This window comes from Myiozetetes cayanensis, unplaced genomic scaffold, assembly GCF_022539395.1.
Source record: "Myiozetetes cayanensis isolate MyiCay16 unplaced genomic scaffold, myiCay2020 scf4, whole genome shotgun sequence".
In the NCBI taxonomy this organism is placed as follows: Eukaryota; Metazoa; Chordata; class Aves; order Passeriformes; family Tyrannidae; genus Myiozetetes; species Myiozetetes cayanensis.
Window position 1 is genome coordinate 13,060,168 of NW_026087631.1, and position 27,135 is coordinate 13,087,302.

Sequence of the window (27,135 nt, forward strand, 5' to 3'; positions counted from 1 at the left end):
TCATAATGCTTCTCCAGATGAAAAGTATTACTGACCCTGCTTTGCAGAAACAGATGCTTATGTGAAGGAAAGTGATTCATACCAAGTTTGGAGAAAGGATGTGGCAGGAATGCTCATTTCTCAGTGGCTCAGTCCTGGTCATCACAGGGTAGAATTACACAGTGTTGAAAAGACACGGGGTCTTTCTCCAGCCCACACAGAAGCCCACACACAACTGGACCTGAGAGACAGGAAGCATCTGCAACTCCCATGGCATGAAGACCAGCACAAGGAGCATGACAGGGACCAGAGTCATAGTCTCCTCCCTCCCACTTCTTTGATCTGCAGTGCAGATGCACTGGATTCACATTTCTCCCATATGCGTTGCCTCTGCTCACAAGGAGGTTACTGAAAGAAACACTGTGTATGTTCAGGTACAGGCAGATTTTACTGGTCAAGCAGCCTAATGAACTTCTCTGAGTAAAGTCTGAAGGAAATTCCAATTACGTTGGCAACATACCACTTAACTTCTCAATAATTCTATATTGCAAAAAGGAAAAAAAAAAGGAAAAAAGAAAACACCCTAAGAAAAGGAAATTTTAAACATCATTTAAAAAAACTTGCTAACTCTTGCTTAACTTCCTACATCATGAAAACCAATCACCTCTATTTACTTTACTAACTTTTTAAAACAGAAATATGCTATCGGAGGTCTCTGTTTCCCTTTATATGTGTGTTTCTGTGTGTGAGGCATGGGCTTGGAAAGCAAATAGCAATGATCAAACCCTGCGAACTCAGTGGCCACCAACAAGGGCACCATTGTCTGCTGGTCACCCCCGCCCCTGCTGTCCCTTACCCAGCATGCTATTAATACACACTGCAGCAGCAGATGATCAACAAGGAGCACAATGGCACTCACCAGTGACCTGAACCATCACACTGCTGCTGCATTTACATAGGCAGCCAATGCATTTGACACACCTTAAACAATTACAGGCAGTCAGCTGGAAGAGCTCTTTCTAAAAACACTCTGAAGATCTTTCTGTCTAATTATATGGTTGTACACATTTGAAGACAGCGCTGGCTTCATCCACCAGATATTCTATTCTTAATTGTGCTTAAACATTGGAAAAAATCTTTGAAAACAAACAACCTGCTTTTGTCTACGTATTTTACTTGACAAACTTTACTGGTTCTACTTGCTTCACTTCTTCACTTTCTGCTGAACTTAGAAATACTCCAGCTGAAGTTTCTAGCAGCACTTTTCTTAAAGCATATTGTATTTTTCATCATTTAAATATCTAAATGTGGCCATTTTCTTCTTTAGTCCTATTAGAGATGTATTCAAGAAATCAGATGTTCTGCAAACAAATACAGAACAAATATAAAAAGTCCTTACTTTTTCAGGTGGGCCCAGAAGGAATGAAAAAAAATCAAAGATAAGGTTTCTTTTAACCTGAAAGGGCAGGAATTGCACTTGATCTGCTGGCAAGGCTCCACCAACACAACCGGTACTCAGGTGACAGGATTAAGACTGCAATATCTTTTTGATATCCGGATTTAAATCTTCCCTTCTTGACATGCTAGTGCAAAAAGGGGTATGTTGGTTGCTGGAACAAAGTGTGCAAAGTGCAAGACCGATGGCTGTCCTCTGTTACACAAACCATGGGTACGCAATTACGCTCCTGATACTATTTGCTTCTAATTAAACAGTTCAAAGCCACTAATGATACTGGCAGGTAACTACATGTCCTCTGCAGCCACAAGAATATATCGTCAATGGACACAGAAATTCAGTGGCGCTGAAGCACATCTACCTGAAGAGCCAAACCAGAGCAAAAGGGCCCTCTGTGCTTCTGGTACCTCCACAACAGGGAGCTGGGAATATACCCCTGGTGGTCCCAGAGACTGCATTCCCTAATCCATGTCTACTTCCATCACTGCTTTAATGTATAAACCACTGTGGATCACACCATATTTGGATATTCAAGTTAGATGACAGAACCACAGATATAATGTTCTACCTAAATCTCCAAGCGAGTAAGAGCCCATCCTCTCATCAGAGCTGCAACCATAGCTCACATATAAGGCACATGCACGGAACTGTCTAATCAGCACATGCGTTTGTGACAGCATGTAACTCTGAAAGTCCCTGTGTCTCTGCAATTAGTGTGGCACATGTAATTATGTAGCAAAATAGACAATTATGCAGTAAAAGCTCTGAGGAAACATTTGCTACTTATTGGAGGAGGCTTTCTTTGATAGAAATTAGCAACTGAGCATGAAGAGGGGCTCCTGGAATGGCATAGAATCCAGTGAGAAATGCTACAAGAGGAAAAAATCTGATTAAGAACCCACAAAATTTTCTTCCTCAACACATTCTGGCAGTATCTGGGGACAACTTTGCGAGCTCATGGCAATGAGTTTGCTCCAAGCACTCCTGTAAGAGCAATCTGCTGATGAATTACTTTCAGAAGAGGACTGAGATAAATAAGGACAAAAACAGTTGATAAAAAAAAAAATCTTTTCAAGACAGTCCAGGTCACAGAGCCTGCCCAGGATAACTGGCAGGGTGTGGGAAAGTGGCACGTCAGCATGATGACACCATGGACGGGAGGAGGCTGGGAGGAGGGTGGTGGGACACACACAGACCCCCTGCCTCAGCTGTTTGGCAGAAGCAGTCGAGCTTTCCAGGGGACTGCTTTTGCTCCTCAGCGATAAACCCCTACCAACAGCTTTGTATTTGCTGCCTACAGGGAGGAGGCTTTTCAAAGCCTGCACCATTACAAAGACTTGTGAATGGGAAATGGGCTGCATTCAATCTTAATTGTAGTCAGCAACACAGCATTCACAGAGATTCCCTTAAACTGTTCATCTAGACCCAGATTTTCCAGAAGTTGCTGTTACATTTACAGAACCTCTGAATGTGCATTCATTTCTGTTTAAGTCAAGATGCAACTGGGTAATTAGTGTTACTTCTACAATGCTGCTGCACTTTAGCAAACTACGGTTATTAGCAGCTTAGGAAATTATTAGCATATTTTCTCTTTGGCTGAATTCCTCATCTACAAAAGTGTAACTGTTTGGGAAATCAGTTCTTTCAGAAGGAAAAAAATTGTGGGTGTGCTACTAGCGAGACCCAGCAAACATAATGCCAGTGCCTTCCTTTGTTTGATTCAACACAAAATGCCTACAGAAACAAGTGGGAGGCAATCCTTCTGAGCCACTTCAACATTCTTCCGAAGCAACAGTGGCAGTGGTGGGGAGAGAGAGGAAAAGAGAAAATGACCAAGAAGTTTTATGGCTTAAGAAAATCTAAAACAGTTTACTCATTGCAGGATGCTACAATCACTCCAGCCAAGTTTCAGGACAAGTTTTTGATATTGCTGGTCTCTTGGCTTCATTTGCATTGTCAATTTTCCATTTCTTCAGCTTCCATCTTCTTTTGAAGATGTCCTGTATTTCATCTGCTTCTCCTCCCACTACCTGGGCACTACACCAGGGTTTTGTTCAACCATTTCCCCTCTGCTCTTGGATCTGACTCTTGGGCCCATCATGCCTCACGTAGTTTTAGTACTAAAACCACATTTGCATGTGGTTGACTGGCTAATCCGTAACTCCTTGCTGATGTCAACCATCTTATCTCTGTTCACCTATTGTCTTGGCCTGCCCCTCTTTGCAAGTGAGAAGGAACCAAGTGATGGGTTTGTTAGAAGGTTGACTCTAGCAAAACTTCAAGAGAGCACCTTTGCAGAAAGCAGTCTGAGGACATAGGCCAAACTCTTTGTGTTTTGAAAATCTTCTGTTCAGGGGAGCTAAGAGAAAGCAGCAGCTAAAAAAACCACCTTCAAAAGATCAGAAAACTGGAGCAAAAAAAAAAGGATGCAGATGATGATGCGGAGTTCAAGGAAAGAAAGGGGATTTCCACTGACATTACCTACAGAAAAATTTATCTTCATTAAAAGAAAATCAAACCCAAATACAAACCCAAAGTGTTGTCCTGTTCCTGTGTATAAAGGTCTCTTTTTTTCACACCATATTTTATGCTGACACCTCAGGGTTTTAGAACTACTATGAAAAGTTTAAAAAAAGTTTACAATTTTTCACTTAATAAAATAAGATTCGAGTTTCAGAGAAAAATAAATCCTCAAATCCTATCGCCAAATTTTGAATTTAAGGTATGTCAGGCACATGCTGGCACTACCTTTAATAGTTCCAGTCATAATCCTACTGCACACAAAAAACAAAACCTGTTCCTTTTCAGAGTGTCTTCAATACACAGACCAAAACCATTCTTGATAACTAAAATGTGTTAGTGTTGAGTGTCACAATGACATTCTCCATTAGCAGCTCTCTATGCTCTTCAGTGACTATTTTGAGGTAGCCAGACAGCACAATCTTTTCTTTATGGAATGCTGGTTTGTCTCCTAAGCACTTCAGAAATCACAAGGGTACATTCTAAAAATCAATACAACTTCATACAACTTCCCCCTAAGAAGCAGTGGGGCTCTTTTGGAATACAGACAGTAATAAGAGATGTGGGGATACAATACCCAAGCAAGTGGTTACTTGGAGAGTTTGCTATGCGGCATTTTCTAAGTGGTTTTCCTATTTCCTTTTCTCATCTGTTTTAGAGAAGAAGTTGTGACTGCAGTTGTTCAGGACTTTGCAATATTCTTGAAAGGCTTTGCAATATTCTTTTTCATTGCACCTGAGCCACAGGCTTCAGCTTCCCCATATTATACACTGTAAAGCTCTTTTATCAAATCAAACTCCAGTCTTCTTTTGCTTCTGTAATACATTAAAGATGGATAAAATTATGAATACTTTAATGGTAAACATATACTGTACGGTAGGATATTTTAATGATGAGCACATAAATCAAATGACACTGTATTTTTCCAAACGTGTCTCCGTAGCTCCAGTATTTTCTGTGTCCTCAATGACAAACAGCTTAAGTTTTTCCTGGGTAAGTCAGGATCCAAATTTGGAATAAACCTTACTACTTCCCACTAACTTCAAGGTATGTAAATGAGAAGCAGTTTTCTATACGAAGAAAAACACCTGATCCTATATGCCAGATTTTTCCTCTTGCTTCCTGTAAATATAGATCTGGTCTCTCTGTGAAAAATTTGCAATCCAAATGACTGGATTCCACCTATTGCTACAGGAGCAAGAAAAAACAAGTATCTTCCTTCTGTAACTTTTATGCTTGTGCAGCTGTTGTAAAAATGCAAAAATAAAAGGCTAACTACTTTTTATTAAAGAACTGTAACTGCATGAAGCACCTGTATGGCCAAAGTTACTTATGCAGAAATTAATATTTAGGGACAAAAGGCTGCTAACTTCTGAATGAAAAGAAAAATCACTTCTGATAAAGAAAAAGCATTGCAGAGTTTATCAGAGTTGTGATATGGTTACGCAGCTGGTAGAAAGGAAAGCAATACATATTCAAGTGGTATAGACTCAGATACTACTCTGTGTGGGGCTGGTTAGCTTTGCTATGAAAGCTCTGTTCCGTTCCACAGTAATCAAGATGCAAATCTGAAATTACAGGAAGCTGTGATTAAACTTTCCTTCAGAAAGTGCAGCACCATTTGGTACTTCCAGTCTACACTCATACACACACCCCATTTTCTATCAGCCACTCATAGGGAGAACCGGAGCTTCAAAGCACCCAAGAAATGAGTAAATCCGTGATGATTTCAGGTACCAGAACTTGCATTCAAAAGGCCATTCACTTGTTCGCTACACTGTAATGTAGGTCAGCCTGAAAGCGCAACTGAATTAGAGCAGTAAATGCATGCATAAGAAGGTATTTCATCCAGAAAAATGTGTTTTTATCATCACTCTCATCAGTTCAAATCCCACTTTTGATGGTCCTTTCAATTCCACAATGATTTCTACCTCAAAAGAAAAATGCAACGCCAAGTATTTTTCATATTGCTTCACTCTATTCCGTAGGACAGAATGAGGAGGACAGTACACTGCATCCCCTATGTGCAGGGATGGGAAACAAACCAATGCTGCAGAGGGACAGCACTAGACTCAAGGTCAATACAAACCACGTTTGTGTGTTAATCAACCACCCCACCACAGATGGTTAGTACTTTTTAACTTCGTTATGCATTTTTCCTAAGGCTTATTTTTCCGTGGCTTGTCTCTAAAATCTGCCTTTGCTGAAACAAGACTGAATACTTCCAACAGCTGGGATACTTGATTTAAAAAGGTTGTGGTGCCAAGTCACTTAGAATGGTAAATATGATCTGCTGAAGCGGCCTCCACTGCTACCTAAGGAAATGCAATGGTTTGCTGGAGAAATAAAGAGCACTGCATCCAACTAACACAGGTTTACACTAATTGTGTAAGCGCAATTAGAAAACTGTTCCACAACCTGGTAGGGAAAACAGTGCAGGACATAATCCTTAAGGAATAGAAGGATAATTTCCTCTTCACAGTTGAAGGTCAGAGATGAGGTCCTGTGCCATAAACTGTTGCATTTGCATAGTCCACTTGGACAGGCTCCCCTCAGCTGCTGTTGGTAGATCTCAGCTAAGGGCTCTGTTGTTAGCAGCACTGACACTCAGCCTCTGGTCTGATGTTAAGTGAAAGAGGAGAAATCCCAACTGAATAAGGACATAAAAATGTTCAGCTTAAACAGAGTGCCCAATACAGATACTGAGCTGAACAGAACATGTCTTTTGAATGCATGCATAAAAAATCAGTTCCACAAAATGCTGCAGTTGAAATCTGCCCAGCACATGTCGAGGATGGAACAATTGCTCTGATAAAGCATGATCTAATCCCAGTGGGGAGGGGAAAGGACGCTAAACTAAGCCTTGCTCTTAATACTCTCTAACCCATCTAGAGATAATGTCAGCACAAGGAAAGAGTGACCTTTACGGTCACTTGCACAAAAAAAAAATGAGACAAGGGGATTTCCAAAATTCCTTAGTCAATTCATTGGAGGTAAGGGGATTCCTGTTCCATCTAAAGAATGGATCTACAACTCTCCTATGTAAATGAGAGATTTATAGAAAAATAAAGGTATGTTAATCATTTTGGTGCATGAGAAAGGGACCTCCGGAGGAAGGAATTTGGGTTACACAGGGGCAGGAGGAAGGCAGTAAACTGAGACAAAAGGCCAGGCAGTTAATTCGCTCTCAGAGCAGATCTTATGGTTGCTAGGAAAACTGTTCTAATAGATGTGAGGAACAGAGATAAACCTGCCGTAAACACACAAATAGGCTTTCTGAGATGTATTAGTATTACTAAAGTCTTCTGACGATACAGATTCTTTCACTGGCTCATACAATTCTCTAAATCTGTCATAAATGGTAGCCTAAACTGCATTTTCTGAACAAAGATAGATGATCTCTATGCTGGAGTTCGTTCACCCCTTACCTTCAAGGGCAATATAGTAGGAACTGAAATGCTTTAACAGAAGCAACCCCCTACAAACTTTTGCAAATAAAGACTAACACAATTTTTCTCCTTTTTCGTTTCACTTCTTTGCTGCACAAACTGTTTGAGATCATACCGCTTTTAACTATTTCCTAAAGCCTAATAAATATTTGCTGCAATTCTGAAAGGCATGGCTGCTCAGTATCTACTAGAGTTTGACAGTCTGGAGTGCCGCCACAGAGGCTAAAGGAGTGAATTATGCACAGAAATGTAAGGCTAAACATCTGTTTCGTTGACAGCTGAAGAAGGTTAAGAATTATTATTGATGTTTTGTCTTTACCAGGAGGACTTGTTACAGCTGCTCTCATCCATTAGATTAAGACCCATCACAACAAAATCTGCTTAAATGAAGGTATGCCTACGTAACTGTGCACAGTGCAGTGTGTCTCACTCACTGGCACCCTGCTCTGCCGGGAGCACAAAGAGCAGGACAATGTTTATTCGCTGCAGGCCTTGGGAGGGTTACAGCCTGAGCGCTCAACCAGCCCAGCTGGCTTGAGCAGTACAGATTGCTTTCTTCAGTTTTTCAAGGAAATTGAGTTATTTCAAAGCTAGAGACCCCTAAAAGTCTCTACTAAGAGTGAATGCAGGAGTTTAAAAAGGTCCCTATTTATAATTAGCTTTAACCAAAGTGTATTTTAGGCTGTTACCTCTACACTCAGGCAAAAGCAGATCACTGAAACATTATAAAAAGAAGCCTGAAAGGACATGAAGAAAGGATATCTGCTCTAGTCCTAGCTCAAAAATCACTTTATTTATAAAAGTGAAGAGGGGGAAAATATGATGGTGATCAAAGGATATAACTGAAGTCTCTGCCAACAGCTGGGTTATGCACCCAAGTGGGGAAGAGAAACTGCTTCCAGGAAGAGCCTGGCACACCACCTTCCCTGAGTCATGCTCTCCAATGTGTCACCATGCCCAGAGTTCATCAGGGAACTAACACACAAAAATGTTTTCACTCTAGTCCCTTCTTCCAGAAACACACCATGGATAAAACATTTGGGGTACAAAGCCGGAGATTTTACACAAGAGCCAAAACGTAACTCTAGTGCACTGTGATTCACAAGGTTCTTCCTCCAAGGGCTTGTATGTAACTCAATTTTGTGGCTGGCACATGTAGAAAAATACCCATTCAAAGATACACACCTGTAAAATGAAACCTGCTATCATTAAACAATGAATCCGATGTAGCCAGGGTGATCAAGGGAGTTTGCCAAACCACTTCAACAAACGTCTCGCAAATAAATAATACTTAACAGAAAAGTTACAAAGAAAAAAATAGATGAAATGACTACAGGGTCTATAGAACAGTTTTGCTAGTAAGAGGCCAAGAAGGAGGATGTTGCTAAATTCTCCACATACCATTGCTGTCCCTAGGCTATAAATGTGACCTACCATGTGTGTGTGGTGTTGTGAACAGTCAGCAGCTTCATCTAAGCTTTGCTCATAACACAAACTAAGCATTACAGTCATCTCACTATCTCCTGCAGGAGTGTGTTTCATTGAAAGAGAGACTTGGATAGGATCTTTTTTCTAATTCCTTATTTGGGAAAAACGCAGTTGAGAAATTCCTGAGAGTAAAACATCTCCTTTCAGCACCTACTACTTCCTGTCCCTCTGCCCCTGCTCCCCTCTCCTCTTCCAAGTAAAAACTCATTATTCCTGCTGAAAAGTCACTGATTAAATGACCTACTGCACATCTGGACTACATTAGGCTATTATTTGATTAAGGCATTCATCACTTGCTCTTTCAGCAAGTGGAGAATTAAGATAATGATGGAGGAAAATGGTGCTAACTGAACTGGCTATTCCCGGTCAAACTGCTCTGCTTCAAAAGTCCTTCAGATTGCCCAGTTCCTCAGTTATAGGTTCTTTTTTACCTAATTAAAGAGAAATTAAATAAATCGTGGTTAATTTCTTTAATGTTGACAAGACCGTTTAAACCAATTATGCTGTTACATTAAAGGGTTGCTGTATTTCTCAGGCAATTTGCTATCAGATAGGAAATGCTTGCTTGGAGGTATTTTAAACAGTCATAAAAAGGCTCAGCATTAAACTGCAAGCAGCACCTCACATTTCTGTACAGACAGAAGTTTGACACATTCCAGATCAAATTGCTTTAGAGAAGACGGGGGGGAAGAGACAAAAATGGCTTAACCAGACCTTCTCAAAAGGGTATTGTTTACTAGCACATCACACAAGCAGTAACTCAGTTTTCAGTATTTGAAGGACTGCACGATACTTCAGCTATGGAGTCTGTGTACATAAAAACAAAAGCACAAGCTAGAAGGAAAAATCATGTCATCTTGGCTTTCAGATGCTTTCCCCTAAAATATCCTTCCTCATCTCACAGGAGTTAAGGAATGTGCTATCCTGGTGCATGCACTGAGGGCTCATCAGAAATGCTGTTGCTGCTAAATGTGACTGCTCGCGGTACTATGTTAATTTCCTTCAGTGCTAAAAACTATGTAAGATGAAGCTGAACAGACACCCTGAAAGCATCTTTGTGAGCTGAAGTTTGCTTTACAGTGTCAAGAAGGATAACACACTCGACGAGTGGGAAACATACCCCTCCGCAGCAACTAAAGAATTCAGCCAGAAGACTTAGCAACTGCTGCCTAAGGAATATACTCACTGGACATGCTGGGTGGTTTCCCTAGTTATTACATGCATAGGATATACAGAAAATATCTTTCCTCCTTGAAATCAATATTCTTCTGTATTACACCAACGTAGAAGGTTGCAAATTTCAAAAAGCTCTGCTTACTGCTCAGTGAGCACACGAACCACAAAGAATTCCACCAACATCACTGGCAAAAATGGTGTGGTAAATACTCTTCCCAATACCAAATGATAAAACTCAACGAAGATACAAGTCACAGATGAGAAGTCTTAGCTTACGCTTACTCTGTTTCTGTAAACTCTGAAGCAAAACCTAAATATGCTGTTTTCCACAAAGGCCTTCACTTCTTAAGTCACATTCCTTCCCCAACTCATTACAGGACTCTGGTGTCATAGTCTGAGGGAGGGCTTGTTCAAAAAACAAACAAACAGAAACCCAAACAAAAAGGAAAACCAAGAAAGTAAAAAAAAAAAGAGATAAAAGGGAAAAAGAAGAAAGAAGGAAAACAAAGAGGAAGCCCACACCCTCAGCCCACTCACACAGAGTGTCTTATAAGGGAAAATTCCAGTTCACACTTCTCATAAAGAACATGACTTCCCTTAACCTGAAAGGGAGCCATCTCCTTAGGGATACTCTCAAAAGCACTGTGTCGGCAACAGACCCTAAGACACGTTTTCAGCTAACATAAGCAGGGGTTTACTGTCATAGGTTCGTTTTTCTGTTTGGTTTTTGGGCTTTTTTTCCAGGGGGAGAGGGGGTGGCTGCAGGGAGGTCCACTACCCTACCACACCATGTGGCTGGCTTAGTACTAGGAAGGAGCAATCCCATGAAGGGCTGCTGTGAAAGACACAAATTCCAAGAAGTAACTAGCAGTATTTTTTACCTACCAGGAAACAACAAAACGGCTCGACTATATTCTTTCCACAGGAGAGGCTGCAGTGTTAATTGAAGTGCTTAGGGCACCTCTGGTAACCTGTTTCAGGAGACTCAGGTCAGAGCAGTGGTGTACAGCCTGTACGAAAAGCACCAGCCAAACGGAAAACAGCTGAATAGAAGGAATGCAACCCCCCTGCCCCGCCAAATTTACAAAGGAGGGTGACAGGAAAAAAAAGCACAGTGTTTTCTACAGTATAGTACTTGTTCATTACTGATGCCTCTGGGCTAGGTGACATTTGAGTACCCTTGGATTAGGTTTCCTGGAGGCTTAATAGTTAAAGCTAAAAACATGAGCTATGCTGACCAGATATCCCCTGCAAAGGCCCTCCCGACTTTGAGTTAAAATGGCTCGAATTTAGTGTCACACATGTTGCTATAGATGATACAGCTTAAAGGCTGAAATAGCAAACTTTACCTACCTGAAGAATTACATAAGATATTGACTTGCTTTCTTACTACTTCTAAGGCATCAGCAAAGGGGAGGTACAGCCATTCTTTACCAGCAATGATGAAAATGAGAAGCAGTGACATTTTTGACAGGAGAACCCTTGAAGGCAGTGGCAGCTCATTTCACCAGATGCTCCACCACCTGCCTGAGCCACATTAAATGAGGCAAGGTAAGTCTCTACAGTGTTAAATGGGCAGGCAAGAAACTCTGTCACCTGTTGAATTAATCTATGAAAACAGAATGTAAATAGGTCTCACGGGGGAAAAAAAAGAAAAGGCACTCAACATTCCTGTCTTAAAATAAGACTAAGAGTGGTTTTGGTTAGCCTAAAGTGACAGGAAATACTGTGTGCTTTCATACACTACCTCCTACACTGTCTGCACAAGGGATAGATATTATAATACATTACTTATAGATTTCATAATATTAGCTATTTTTATTTCCTTGAATCATCCCAGAATTCTACACTATGAAGAGGGACAGGTGTCCCACAGAGAAATAAAATATTGTATTAAAGTGTATGGATTTAAAATGCAATTTCCATAGCTGCTTATTGATTAAATACAAATTTTAAGTAACCCTGCTTCACCTGTGGTCACCAAAGAAGCGAAAGGTCACAAGATACTTATCTCCCATACTCTTCCTGACACCAACCATCTAAAGCCCCACAAGCCCAGGAGGTCACTGGAGGACAGAGCTGTTACTGGAGCACTACCCACGATTGCAGGAGATGGAGCTCAAGACCCTTTTTCGATACAGAAACTCATGGGAGTTGTCCACTTGACATGCAAACACTCTGTTTTCACTGAAGTCTAAAGGAGTTGCACTTGAAAAAAACTTTTTTTTTTTTTTTTAAATTACCTGTTTCTCATACCAACTAGTTTTGAAAAACAGGAATAACTTGTCCTTGACATTGGTATGTTGCAAGAATGAACTGGGCTATTGGTAATGATGTGTATATACAATATAGCAGTGTAGCTTTAGTAGCAAAGGCAGTAGATACAACCTGTTAGCCATCTTTTGCTAGAGCTGGCCTCAGATAAACAAACAAGCTTTTTCCCCCTCAGGAATTCAGACCCACCATTACTGTCAGTTTTAAATAACTTGATTTTTTCGGGTTTTTTTTCCCCTTTGTTTGTTTGTTTTTTTCTTAAAGCCTTAGTATCTCCCAATACAACCTCAAGTTTACCTAAAAAAAAAAAGAAAAGTAATGCTCTTGGTTGAAGCAAAAAGCATGAACAGAAACTTGAAACGTCTGAATGATCAACAAACAAATAAAAATGCACAAATTTAACTCAAAGTGCTCCAAGAACACTTTATAATTATTCCTCCTAACATCCTGAAGTGCCAAGATTCTTGACAACTCTGAACTTTAAACCAACTGTTTGGCATGATTGTAAGCAGTACACCCTGGGGTCCCCTGCATCATGCCACACTGAAATGTAGTAAGTGTACGAAGACTGAAATGCAGTGGAGAGCCTGTATTACTAGCCACAGAACAGTCAGCAAGTATTAATTTCTGGAGACACCAAGGGCAAGATTGTAAAAGACAAGAGTGATAGCCTCAGTATCTGAGAAAAAAAGGGACCTTTATGAAGTGATTTACCTGTTCCAGTCCCTAATCGTCCAAATTTGCAGCAGAAATGCACATTAAATGCAAGGATGCTAGGTTTCATGACTAAATCAGTGTACATGAAAAGCTAGTATAAGGCAGCAACACTTATTTTTTTTTTCTGCAGATCTGAGGAACCTTAGGGCTACAGCCAAGCTTGTCTGTTAAGAGTGGCAGGTCACATGCAATTTTAGTGCTGAATGGCCAAAAGGCTGCCCTGTCCATGCCACAAGGCCACCTGTAGAAGCAAATGAGATGTGTAAGCAACAGCTCAACCAGTCAACAAAAAAAGATGTAGGTGCACCATGTTCTCTGCAAGGGTGTTGTGACTTTGGGAGGCCTCATTAATCTGAAACAGCCCTCCTCTGTCAATCTTCAAGATACAAGATGAGATCTGAATCTGGGGCACAGTCTGTGCTTTGAGTGTTTCTCAGAGAAGCCATTTTAGCAGCTGGTTGCAACTTGTGCTTATGGTTAAACACAAATTCTTTAAAATGTGACAGCAATAGTGATTTGCATTGTTCTATCTCCTGATTAAGCAGTAACAGAATTATACCTCAGGACACAGATGCTTTCCTAAGAGCCCAAAGACCACACCGGAGGTAATTGCACCACTGGCAGCACAGGGTCATTGCTGCAATCTGTTTCAAAGAGCTAATTCTGTTAACACCTTGTTGGAAGAAAAAAAGGAGAAAAAAAAAAAGAGAAAAGAGAAGAAAATAAGAGAAAAAAGGCAAGGTATGGAAAGGCAGGGAAAGGGAAGGGAAGGGAAGGGAAGGGAAGGGAAGGGAAGGGAAGGAAGGGAAGGAAGGGAAGGAAGGGAAGGGAAGGAAGGAAGGAAGGGAAGGGAAAAAGGGAAAAAGGGAAAAAGGGAAAAAGGGAAAAAGGGAAAAAGGGAAAAAGGGAAAAAGGGAAAAAGGGAAAAAAAGAAAAAAAGAAAAAAGAGAGAAAAAAGAGAGAAAAAAGAGAGAAAAAAGAGAGAAAAAAGAGAGAAAAAAGAGAGAAAAAGAGAGAAAAAAGAGAAAAAAAAGAAAAAAAAAAGAGAGAAAAAAGTGAGAAAAAAAGAAAGAAAAAAAGAGAGAAAAAAGAGAGAAAAAAAAAGAGAGAAAAGAAAGATGGGTTTCTCTTCATGTAAAATATGTAAAATATACACAAGTTTAACATAAACCAAGCAAATCCCATGGTGCATCCCTTTCCTGTTCAGGGAGTAAATACCCTGTATTACTTTCTGAGTCTCTAGGACTAGCATCCTTATGTGATAAGGAAATTTAAGATGTGCAAAACAGAAAAAAAAATCAAAACTATTCTCTTACCACCTCCTGAATCAATGTCTTTTCATGACACATATCTCATTGGAGAAAGTGTTATCCCTCTCCTCTATCACAGCACAGTCGTGTGCACATGAAGGAAGGTCTTTCGGGACTAAAGTCACCATTTCATCTCATTATCTTCAAACTGTGTTATCTCCACAGACAGCTCTGTCTCAGGCAGCAAAATGGAAAGTGCCCCAGAAGGCTGGCTGCTTGAAGAAAAACTGGTGCTTAAGCATGCAACTGCTAAAGTTTACTAACCATTTTAAGGATCTCCTTCTCATTTTCAATACCTCCTCCACAAACTTAACCTTAACAAAACAGAGAAGGATTAAATAGGGGTGAACATCAGAGGACATCTCGTGCAAGGAACCAGAGTAAAACAACAAAGATACAGGAGATACAGTAAGGGTTTTCATGCCAGCCCATCACTGGTTGGTTTGGTGTTCTGTGGCTTTTAAGTGAATTGCTCTGTTCTTCAGCCTTCTCTCCACATAAAACATTTCTGACCCCTTTGCACGGCCTCACCAGCGTGAATAGATGCAGGGAGCACAGGTCAGGAGAGGGGGAGGCATTTTTCTTAGGAGGTTCCCATCCACCCATGATGCCAGTCTGATCATGTCTGCTCACAAGCTGAGTTTCAATTTTTGTCAGAGACAGCTCATAGCAGCCACAGGAGCCAATCTGACAGAATTCTTTCTTGCAAAAAATACTTTTAAAAAATAAATAGTTTTCTTGGATATTTCCTCATGTTTAAGGGGCTATTTGATAACAAGCAATTCCAAGGAATTTAATCTGGTGAGTAATCTTAATTGTTCTTCCTTCTCCTTTTGGGGAAATCACATGCTTTAAACCTAAAGGACACTTCTATTTATTTTAAGAGTACAAATTGGCTCTGCCACTTTAATTTCCCCTGGTGCTGTAACCAGACCTGCTGTTTTTTGTATCAAGCCAACCTGCATGAGACAGAAGTAAAACCAATTTATGAGATACGCTGCATGGACAGCTTGTTCAAACCTCAAACCTCTCCTTTCCAGAGCAGACCCCCAACCTGACACCCGTATTTCAGATGAAGTATTGACTGCTGCTGTAGCAGCAGGAGAATAACTGTTCAGCATGAATTACACAAGGATGGCCACCAAAATAAATTCCAATAGGAAATTGTGACATTAAACCTTGATTGGGGAACAGAGGGTTTTAAAATTCACTAGTGCTTTGCATTTTCTGGGTGATTTGCAATGGGGAGGTGCAATAGTGGGAAGGGTCCAGTGCCAGGCTCTGGCACTGCTTTCTGTCAGGACTGTGTCTTCTTATGACAGAAAAAGACTACAGCTTCTTCAGAAAGAAAATGCCTCCAGTGTGTACTTGCACTTACATCAGTGTCTACGCATGCTGGCTGCTGGGTTGGGTAATGTAAGTAGGAAATGTTCAACGCTGATGAAAATGAAGAGTTTATGTTCAACCCAACTCAAAGAATACCTGGAGACCCTCTCTTGGTGCTATCTGGATTGAAATTAATTTCCAATGCTAAAACCGGTCTTCATTCTTATTCCCATGCGGAACAGGTAAAACCTCTTAAAAGAAGTGTTCACACTTGACTGCTCTGAAAACTGGGGCTTTGGGGGCATTCTCCATTCAGAAAGAAAGTGGCACGTGGCATGTTTAGTACTCCCAGCGCAGCAAAGATAAAATAACTTGTCAAAATTACCAGGGCTGGAGCCATAAATGCCAATCAGCTGACACTGCTATGTGTCACAAAAGGATGATGTCTGGAAAAATAAGTTAGAAAGGTCATATAGCATCCCACTTACTTGTTTTCCTCAGATACTAACAGTTAGTATTTAGCTGTTCATCTCCTTACTTACTCTCGCAAGCAGACAAGGAATCTGAAATGACAAATGACTTACGTTTGTTGTAAGCCATTTCCTCTATCGTCTTCTCTACCTTCTCACTACCTCTCACTGGCTTACCCACATGCTTTTATTGTGGGTACTGATGTGGGTGAAAACTCCACAACCTGTGCCAGCAGATGTGGCCACTGCTACCCACTGTGATTCCTGTGGCACTGTGCTACAGTCTCTTCACAGTAAACTCTTCACCTCCACTATTCTGAGGTTTAAAAGTGTTAAGCTCATTTAAGCATCCCTCCCCAGAGAGGTATGGACACTTTATCATTAAAAGTAAGGTAACCCAAGCCAGCCTGACCTGCAGTCACAGTAAGAGTAGGAAGCCACTTTAGTCTGCTGCAAGCCAACTTCAGATGCTTTGTGCTCCCATTTGTGAGGTGTGCATGGACACCAAAGGGGTAGCTGAGCAGTCCCCTATCAGCTGCCCAGTGGCAATGGTCCTGTGCAGGCTCTTGCCTCTCCCTAAATGCAAGGTGATTTGAAGAAGTTTCCTCTGGACTGATTTTAAAGGTTAGCACTTGAGGCAAACATATAAGACAAGACAAAAAAAACCCCAAACCAAACCACTCCACAACCACCCGAGTTAAAACAAGCAATTTATTGTGGCAGCAAAGAACCTGTGCACATTGGTTGTTTTTATTTGTTTAGATAAGGTCACTGGAAACAAAGACCATCAGGAATTTCGAAAAAGCTGATAGAAAAATGTTTGTTTTAAAACAGAACAAAATGTTTGGGTAACTCCCAGACTTCCAATTTGGAGTTATGCTTGTTAATTTCTATTAACAAATTAAAGCCAAAATGTGAGCTTTTTAACTGCGTTGCTATCTTGCAGAGCTACGTGTCCTGCACCGGCAAAAGAGAGAGGAATGTTTAGGGTTATGGGAGACATAATTTCTTCAGTGGAGTCAAACTTCTTCTCTTGTTTACAAAAAACGTACTGAATTTTGAGGGAGCTAGAGGTCTGAAGTCACAGTGAATATCCTTCATGGTGTTTTTGCAGTTTACTTAGGGTTTCAGAAGAAAGTCAGGTAGTATCAGGAGAGCCTCTCACTACCCTCTGCTGAATATGTTAAATAAAACAGACTTACAGTGAGTTCCTCTAAACATAACCCAAGAATATATAGGGTTCTTCCAGATGCAGAGTTGCTGTAGTTTTGAACAACACAGCACTAAGTAAACATATATACGGAAAATTAGAAAGGAGAGATCCTAACAGTCTAGGAAAAAAGAACACTTGGCTGCAATAACAGCAGTCATTGCTATACGCCATCTACCTAAAGGAGACCAGAAAGAAGCACAGGGCAACTTATCAACATAAACTACGTATGATTAGTCTACTACAAACCAAGAATCAGCATTACAAAATGTCAAACAGCCCCAAGCTTAGAAAAGATGTGTATATTTCAAGTTGCATTTAATGCTTCTTTTGCCATAATTACTCAGTTGTTATTTCTTCTATACTTAAAACTGGTGAATTGATCATAACACATCCAATTTTGTTCGACTACAATTGATTTGTTTCATTAATAGGGTAGCTGGTTTTGATTAATAGGGTAGCTAAACTTCACAAGAGCCCAGGATTCAAAGAATTGCATTTTCCTTGAAGAACAGCTGTACACAGCTTGGAAGATGCAAGCAGGCCCTTTTTGACCTAAAAACACAGCTTAAGTTCATTCCATAAAAACCTTCCAGAAATGCACAATCTTGCTTTCCCCCATGACTCCAGAAAGGTGTGAGAAAAGCGAACACAAGTAAGATGTGTGCTGGTCCCAGCTTAAGTCTTAGACATATATCTAAGATGCCATTAAGCAAACTGACAAAGATAAGCCCTGTGATGCTTAATCAAATGAGCCAGGGTATATCAGGAAACAATATGCATCTTTAACTACAAAAGAAACACAAACAAGCATTCCCTGATCACAGCCATGCTATAGCATTTAGAGGCAATTATCCGAATTTTTCTAGTAGTGTCTTACTGATAAGCTTATGTCAAGGCACTGGCTTATCTTCCTAGTCATTATGAATTTCTTCTAATGCTCCCTGCTAAGCTTCACTGAATTGATGGCAGTGTGCAAAGAAGTGTAGATACGATTGCAGCATAACATCCTACATAAAACTTATCTCATTCTTCAACTAATTCATCAGTGCAATTAATCAATTTCTCGCTAAGCTGGTGAAACAGTGATACAGCAAAAATTCCCCTGAAATTCAGTATCCCCCCTGAAATTTCACTGCTTTGTGAGACACCAGGTTCAACCATAAAACTGGACAGGAGAAAACAAGAATAAGCTTCAGTAAGTGGACTGAAACAAGCACTGTGTTCCATTATAAGCATACTCTTCCTGATGCAGTAAAATTTTCTTATTTAAAAATAATGCTGGGTTGGAAGCATCTGAACTCTCTTTCATATTTTGGAAAGGGAGGTTAAGGAGAATGCTGAAGGAGCTTTACCATATTGGGGCAGAAAACCCTCACAAAGACAAGAAATTTCCAAGCAGCACGACTTGTCCTAGGTCAAGGCAGATCTCCAAGTTCACATAATCAGAAGAAAAGGTAAGGCACTCTGAAAGTCAACACATGTGCAACACATTGCAAATACTTAATCCTGAAGTCTGCCTGAGACTATGAAACTCATGTGTGCTTTAAAGGAAAAATCAATTTAAATAGAAGATGTGTAATACCAAAATCTTATAACAGCAACATCCCTGTGGTTTGAGCCCATTCATCCTGCCTCTCTCTGCCAAGCTGACTTCCCCTGAAGTTCTGTGTATGGACACAATGCTGAAACATGGCTCATCAACTGTCCAGCAGGGCTCCTGGTTGGCATTCTCAACTGTTCAGGTACAATCTCGGATCATGTATCAGTCTCCAAACCAACCTGCTGTCTCTCACTCCAGTCAAACATCAGCATTGAGGCATCTGTTTTTAATTCCCTTCTCCTATTACAATAATAGCAATAATAAAATCAACCCATAATAATTTCTTGGGCTCAAATCAACTGCTCAGCAAATCAGGGCTCTAACAATGACAAGAATGCAGGGGTTTAGAAAGCAATAGCAAATGTTGTACTAGCCTATGTCCCCTGTCTACAGCTGTCTGTAGGAGCAGTGAGAAGGTGTCTCCAGCAGCAATACAAGTGGGGATTGCAGTAACCATACTTGCACAGAGAAGGAGCTTGTCCTGTATTCTTCATGGCATATATACCTCTATATATGTAGAAAGAAACAAAGAGGGAGCAGTCCCCACTGTGGTAACTCACTGTGGAGCCAGAGGATGACTTTATGCGGAGCCTCATCTCTTGCACATGTCAATATATGCTATCTCACAGCAATTCTTAAGTCTGGGAAAGGCTGACCAGCTCAAAGAACTTTTCCAGCCTGCAGTCCTGTATGAAAAATATAACAGTCTGCACAAAGGTAGCTGGGGAAACATGGGACAGCATGGCAATTTCATGTATTAAAGGATGCAATTTGGAAAATGCAGGCACAAGAAGAAATCCATAAAGCCCATCTTTCTTTTGCTTTTATAGGGATGATGGGCAGAGCAACACTTTGCATACAGTCCCACCCACTAATACGTCAAACCACACTGTAGGCACCCAGGTGTTTCACAGCATGCGGGAAATTACCTTCATTTCACAGAACGATCTAAAGCAGTATTTTTTAAAACATCTTCCTTAGGATACCACCTTCCTAGTACATTTTACGAAAGTGTGGAGGCTCAGCCACTGATGTTCTCCACTATGGCAGTCACTAACTGGGACAACCTATAGTTGGGGAAATACTTGAAAAAATAACAAGCATAAACAACATGTCAAATGTATGACTCATGGCAAGGAACCCAACTTGTGAATTAGATGCCTGGGCATTAATGCCTTCGGTGTAACACTACACCCAAGATGCCATAAAGCCTCTCAGATTTTACCCCAGAGCTGCTGGTGAACAGTTCTGCAATACCACCTCCTCTCTCCCCAATCCAGATGTCCTTTTCCTGCAATATATAGGGTAAACTGGCCCAAAATTCCACCACAAAATTGTAACATGGTCCAGAGGGAGCAGTAGAGCAGCTTCAAACTCTTAGGAAGGGCTGGATTACCACCCTGTGTATTACTTGAGGAGCACCACCAAGTGAAAGGTAGCCACCAAAAGGGGAAACCACATGACTCATAACTCTGTTCTACGATTATTACTCTAGCATGAAATTCTAACAAATTAGTCCATTTTGAAACCTCCTCCCACCTTTCCACACACATACAACCATAGAGAGGGCATGGATGACTGTCAATAAGACACAGTATGGGGCTCGAGAGAAATTTCTTATGACAGCTGTTTTTGGTCCACCAAACTAAACACTCATGATGCAATCAATCCTTTTTTTCGGTTTTATATTACACCATGTATTAGTGTCACTTTTATGTCTCACTGCCTCTTCTGTGACTGACTGGTGAGTGAATGGGTTTAGCTTGCAGGAAAGGGTTAACATCAGGATTTGTTTTGCATTATGAACAGATACTGTAAAAGGACTGGAACTGTAATCTCTTTTAGGCTGAAAGCCCGACCTTTGGAGTACAAACTGTCAATTTGTTTGGTGTTTGCACAGCTCTCATGTGAACAGGATTCTATGGTCATACAGCAGACTTGGGACAAACCTTAGCTGCCTACTTTCTTGGGAGCAGCTGCAGGGCCAGGGGAAGCGACCAGGGCAGTGGCAGCTGCAGCTGAAGCAGCCATGTATGCCTGCAGCATCCCATTCAAAACTCCTTCCCCTTGCTGTAGGCTCCTAAAACATGCTTAAGCACCTGTCTAACTTCATTGCTCCCAGGTGGCTTCTCTGGTTTTGATGCAGGAGTTTAGAAACTCAGGATGCTGCAAAAAATCTCAAGCTGATTTTCACACAACAGAAACATCACAGAAACGTCCGCCTGCCCCTCTATCCCCTCCCCACCCCAATTGACATGTTTGTTTTGATGGTTTCCCTTTTTGATTGGCAGGTTAACAAGAACTTGGTGTTCAAAAAGAACTTTCATGAGGAGGATAAAAATATATTTTATTTTTCTCTTTACGTACTTTGTAACTCACAAAATGACAGACAGCAGAGTTGTGTGTACTATGTGAGGTGAATATCATTTATCAAAGTTGACACATTCAAAATAAGGCAGGGACTTAAATTAGTTATCATAACTAGAAAAATAAATATAACAGCTAATCTCAAAACTCAATTTGTATTCCTTATGATGACCTAAAGCTGGCAGTACTCTTCATGTGAGATCCCTGAGCTATAAATAATCTTAGCTTAGAACAAATGAACATTTTTTACATGCAAGACTAAATGCATTACAGTTTTCTGGCAGAACAAAAAATAACACCAGACCAAAACCATGTCTCATTTTTAAGGACAAAAACCCCAAGCCCGTAAAGCAGACCTCCAAAAAAGGAAATCTCTAATCTACAAGTGCAAGTACCCAAGCATGTCTCCAACCCTTCTCACTCCATTTAATAAGAGAGGAAACCAGGCCACCAGAAGTTTACAGACTAATGCAATTACAGGGTGGCTCAATAAGCACTGATTTGTCTGTTCTCTATGACATGCAAGATAAAGCTATGCTAACAGGTCTGGTTTTCCTTTCACAAAGCTGAATACTCATGAATAAATCAAAATGGATGTTTTTCAGGGGGGAAAGAAGCATTCAGTTGCTGGCAAATATATGAATGACCATTTCTTATAGCTATTTTTAAGATCCATTAACTAACTAAATAATTGGATTTACCTATAAATAACGAATGTATTTTCACCAGATAGCATTTAACATTTCTTACATCAGAGGTGAAAAAAAAATCCTCTTAGCACTATTAAAAGGCAAATAAAATTAAACTTGTAATCACAGTACCATTTCAACACCACCATGAACTTTCAACAATTCTGTGAATACAAGGATACAAGTGTACCATCAAAAAGTCACTCACTGAAAAAAAGCTACTTGAAGAAAAACAAATTGTTTTGCTGTTTGCAAGTGGGATGAACGTGGGAATCAGCCTTTCTTCTGGAATGGTGAGCAGCAGTTTGCACATGGACAACAGCAGAGATCTGGACCAGATCCAGATGTATTGAAAACAGAGCTTATTGTTTTTTGGAACCACAAACATTGCAGACCAGGCCCTTAAAACAAAAATGCTGGAATCCTGACGCTTAAAGTAAAACTCACAGAATCAGTTTCTGACACCTTAGCAAGTGGCTTCTAGGATAGACAGATCTAGGCATTACTGATGTGTATGCATTCAGATTTAAATGCTGAATTTCAAGTATTCCACTTGGCAAATCTGGGATTGTCAAAGTCCCATCAGTAGGAAAAACAGAATATACACCAGAAGGCCAGTTTGATCACTAACTTAAAATCTAATGCTTGATAATCTCAGATTCTGAAAAGAAAGGACAGTCCTACTTAATTTTCATCAGAAACTATATAGGAAAGTTTCCCACACTACTTCAGAAGTTTGCTGATGGCTGAGTTTAAAACACCCACACCACAGTCCAAGGACTGACATTTCTCCTAACCAAGGACCATTATTATTCGTGTTGTTGACTATGAGGGGAAATACCCAGCTTGCAAAGGGATAATTCAGCTTGACCAAGGTAGGGCCTGAGTGGGACCTCTGGGTTGTTCTCTCAGGACATGGAAAGACTACCATTCTTCCACCAGAAATGCCCTTCATAGCATCCCGGTACTCTGCTCAGTGAAAACCAACATGTTTTCCTACACCTTCCAACTTTAGACTCCGTATAGACATGCACAAAGCAGTATTTCATACTGCTGATTATCAGTCTGCTGATAATTTCATGAAACACATCTGGACTGAGCTTTGCTGAGTAAGTCAGCTAAGCAGAAATTACCCAAAGGTAATATATATGCCTTCAATTAGGGAACTGTGAACATCTCAGCAACTAAATAATAACATGGCTAATGTGCTTATCAGTGCTCTAGCAGTGACATCTCTTCTTACCAATTAGCGTCTAAAAAAGGATAAAGAAAAGATCACAGCTTTGTGAGGTGATTCGACAGCTAGCTATTACAGAAGCACTGCCAAAACCTGCAACATAATTAAGCGTATGTCTTCAAAGCCAAGTTCACCCAGACTCACACACTTCTATGCTGCATTCCCCATCACCATGCTGGTTTCTACAGAGACACCTCATCCGTGAGTTTGGGAGAAGTACCATACTGGGCTAGTAACACAGGCTGGAGTCCATGTGGCTCCTGGTTTCCCCTCAAAACCTGTCTGTTCTGCTGCAAGGGATGCATGTGACTGCCAGTGGTCCTCATCTGACCCAAAGTATGAGGATGCACGTCTTTGACGTCAACATATGTTAATTTTGTAGTTGAAATGGCAATAAAAGTACAGCCCCAAACTATGCTGAAACTGCAAAAAGAACTCTTAGCCAAGACACTTCACCTCGACCATTTGATCAGGAAATCTGATTAATGCTCAGAAGCTCCTGGTACAGCACAGATGTGGACCTCACTGTACTAGATACTATGCTGGTTTTGAAACAGCATAATAACCCAGTCACAGCCTCTGGACAGAGCTAAGCAAAGAGGTGGACACACAAAGGCAGGGTGCAACATCGGCTGACAACAAGGTGGAACTACTATCAGGGAAAAGAGGAGGCCATCAACACGCCATCAACATGCACATGCCATCAACATTACTATTCTCAGCCACAGGTGTGTGCTGGCATCACAAGGGTAAGACCTGAAGGAAGAGAGTGAGAAGGTTTTTTAGGTAATTACACAGACTATAATTAAAGCCATAAGCCAGAACTTCTTCCAGCCTCACAGGTTATGCAAGGTAAAAAAACCCCAAAAAACAACAAACAAACCCAAACACACAGCAATCTTCAGATAAAGCCAATTCCTCAGAGAAGAAAAGAGCTCAAGACACTTCTGCCTGCACTGAGGAGTGGTCAGGAAGACCACAAGTAAAATAATGTGTATCTTCTAACAGGAAGATCTTAACAGTGAGTATAATTAAGGAAGGGAACATTTTAATAAAAGCTGTCATTAATTCTCCCTTGCAGGACATGTGGAATCAAAACTGGATGTTTTTCTAAAAGATAAACTGTAATCCAAACAATAATCAATTTAGGGAAATCCAGTGATCTATGTCACTATGCCAGTCATAATGTGATCACAGCTTTAGACTTTATAACCCATGAATATAATGAGTCATGAATACCAACAGTACTGTTCCTTCCTCCAGTAAAGTGTCTGATGATATGACGCCTAGATGTGGGTGTGTTACGATTAAGGACATATTTAATGTGACTCTGCTCAAGAACTTTTTTCCCTGATGATTGCCATGGCTTGGACAAGTTGTTCTTCCAGGAATTATGACAAAAAATTGACTTCAGCGAAAGCTCCATCTTTTTGTATTTATATCCAGGTATCTTTTCCCAGTACAAAACGAGCAAGGATATTCTGATGGGAATTGGAGACAAGTTTTAATTATTTAAAATTTATACCAAAACGGCCCAGAATAAATTTATGAACACATCACTGGAATCTGGTTCTTATTACTGCCAGAAAATGGCAGCAAAGGTACAGAGCAACATACTTAAACATACAGTTATAACTGTGTTGAAAAAGAAAGTCTTTCTGACTCAACAAGGACAGTGAACATGGGGGACAGCTCAAAACAGATTTAAGACACTTCTGCCAGACAGCTTCTGATTACAGGCCAGAGAACCTGCTGATATCATCATGCCTTTTTTCCCCAGTTTATCTCATTACTATTTTTCTTCTGCCATATTCAGTCTCCTGGTCATATGAAAAACAAAGGGTAGCGAGTGCCTCTATACCTTGAGCAGACTTGTATCACATTGGGTCAGCATTAAAACTAAAAAACTGAGAAAAGGAACTTAGGGAAGTGGAAACACTTTTGAAAGTCAGAAGGGCATCATGTAGCAACAGAAACAACAACAGAGTGGTTTAAGTGCAGCACGTAACAGCGTGACTACCAACAGGAGAGATTAAATGACCCAGGTTGCTACAATAATGTGCACAGACAGGTATTGCTGGCACTTTGATGGAACTAAATCTCCCTAATCATACATCAGTAGAAATAATTCCATTTGCTCAAATGTTATTATTAAAGTCCCAGGAAGCCAAGAAATGCCAGCACAAAAATGTGGCTATATAACCCTTTTTCCTCATGTTTTTAAGCTCTCAAAGGTGAGCCTTTTTTCCAAGCTTTTATCTCCTATCAGAAGGTGCTAGAACCTTATCTTTACTTCTAAAGAAAGCAGAAACTCTTCCATATTCTTTCAGTCACATGAACTCAAGAGTTTCAGCAAAATGCTAGTTTTCCAACACTCAGAACAAAAAAACCTGGCAGTACAGAGAGGACAGAAACATGTCAGTGTGGCCAGCAGGAGCAGGGAAGTGATCCTTCCCCTGTACTCAGCGCTGGTGAGGCCACACCTTGAGCATTGTGTTCAGCTCTGGGCCCCTCAGTTCAGGAAGGATATTGAGGTGCTGGAGCGGGTCCAGAGAAGAGCAACCAGGCTGGTGAAGGGACTTGAGCACAAGTCCTACAAGGAGAGGCTGAGGGAGCTGAGGGAGCTGGAGAAGAGGAGGCTCAGGGGTGACCTCATCACTCTCTACAACTCCCTGACAGGAGGTTGCAGCCAGGTGAGGGTTGGTCTCTTCTCCCAGGTAATCAGCAGCAGGACAAGAGGGCACGGGCTTAAGCTCTGCCAGGGGAGGTTTAGGTTGGATATTAGAAAGAAGTTCTTTAGAGAGAGAGTGCTCAGGTATTGGAATGGCCTGCCCAGAGAGGTGGTGGATTCACCATCCCTGGAGGTTTTTAAGATGAGGCTGGATGTGGCACTGAGTGCCATGATCTGGTAATCACAGTGGGGTTGGATCAAGGGTTGGACTTGATCTCGGAGGTCTCTTCCAACCCAGTTGATTCTATGATTCTGTGTCTGCACAAGCAAGTACCATGCAGCCGTGCTAGGCATTCACTGCGCATTTTGCTTACCTTGTAGGACACTGAAGTCCTTTGCTAGGACCTTTTATGGTGAGGACTGGCAGTACCTGATCCAAACCTATGCAACTGGAGTCATCTTCTGCTAGCACATAATATTAAGTGTAAGTCATCTCCTCCTAAAATGCTTTTGCATTTACTTGCTACGAAGACAAATTACCAGTCTGAAAACACCACTTCAGTTGTAAGACAAGATGCTTATTTTTCACTGTGGAGTGCTACTTATTTCCTGGGAACAGTGGTTCATATAAGGAGAGTTATGTTAGATACTGCTCTCAAGCATCTTGTCTCTGAAAAATGCCAGAAAATTGTATCAGCTCCTTAGTCTGAAGAGAAGCAGGCATGAGTTAATTCATCTGAGTCACTGAAAATGTAATGAGAACACTTCTGGTTAGGTATGAAAATATTCTTTTTTTGCAAGAGTTAATATGTGGTAGTTAGAATCCAGGAACCATCAGCTAGAAACATATTTGCATGTAGTAATAATGAGTATTTCTTCCAAATTTCTCCCAAATCTTGCCTTTACTACACCACATTGTAAAATATCAAAATCAAGAGATGCCAGAATTATCAACTGTATGTGTAAAAGAAAAATGCCATCCAGCCCAGCAAAATGTACCTCAACAATATTAAAGGATCACATCTACTTTTACTGACCTTTCCTTTTTTTTTTATGATCTAATTCAAAACAATTTAGTGCAAACATACAGCACTCAATGGTTCAGTAAAATTCAGAATGCCAAACCTGATAGAGAAAATGCAGAACTCCAATGATTTACAGTCTTTATTTGTTTCTGGTAAGGCTTATGAAAT

General features: G+C 40.7%; 1 protein-coding gene across 8 annotated transcripts in view; it reads right to left on the reverse strand.

Annotated features, from left to right (window-relative positions):
- Positions 1 to 27,135, reverse strand: part of PALM2AKAP2 (PALM2 and AKAP2 fusion) — a 261,758-nt gene that overhangs the window by 23,795 nt on the left and 210,828 nt on the right. The window lies entirely within an intron of this gene.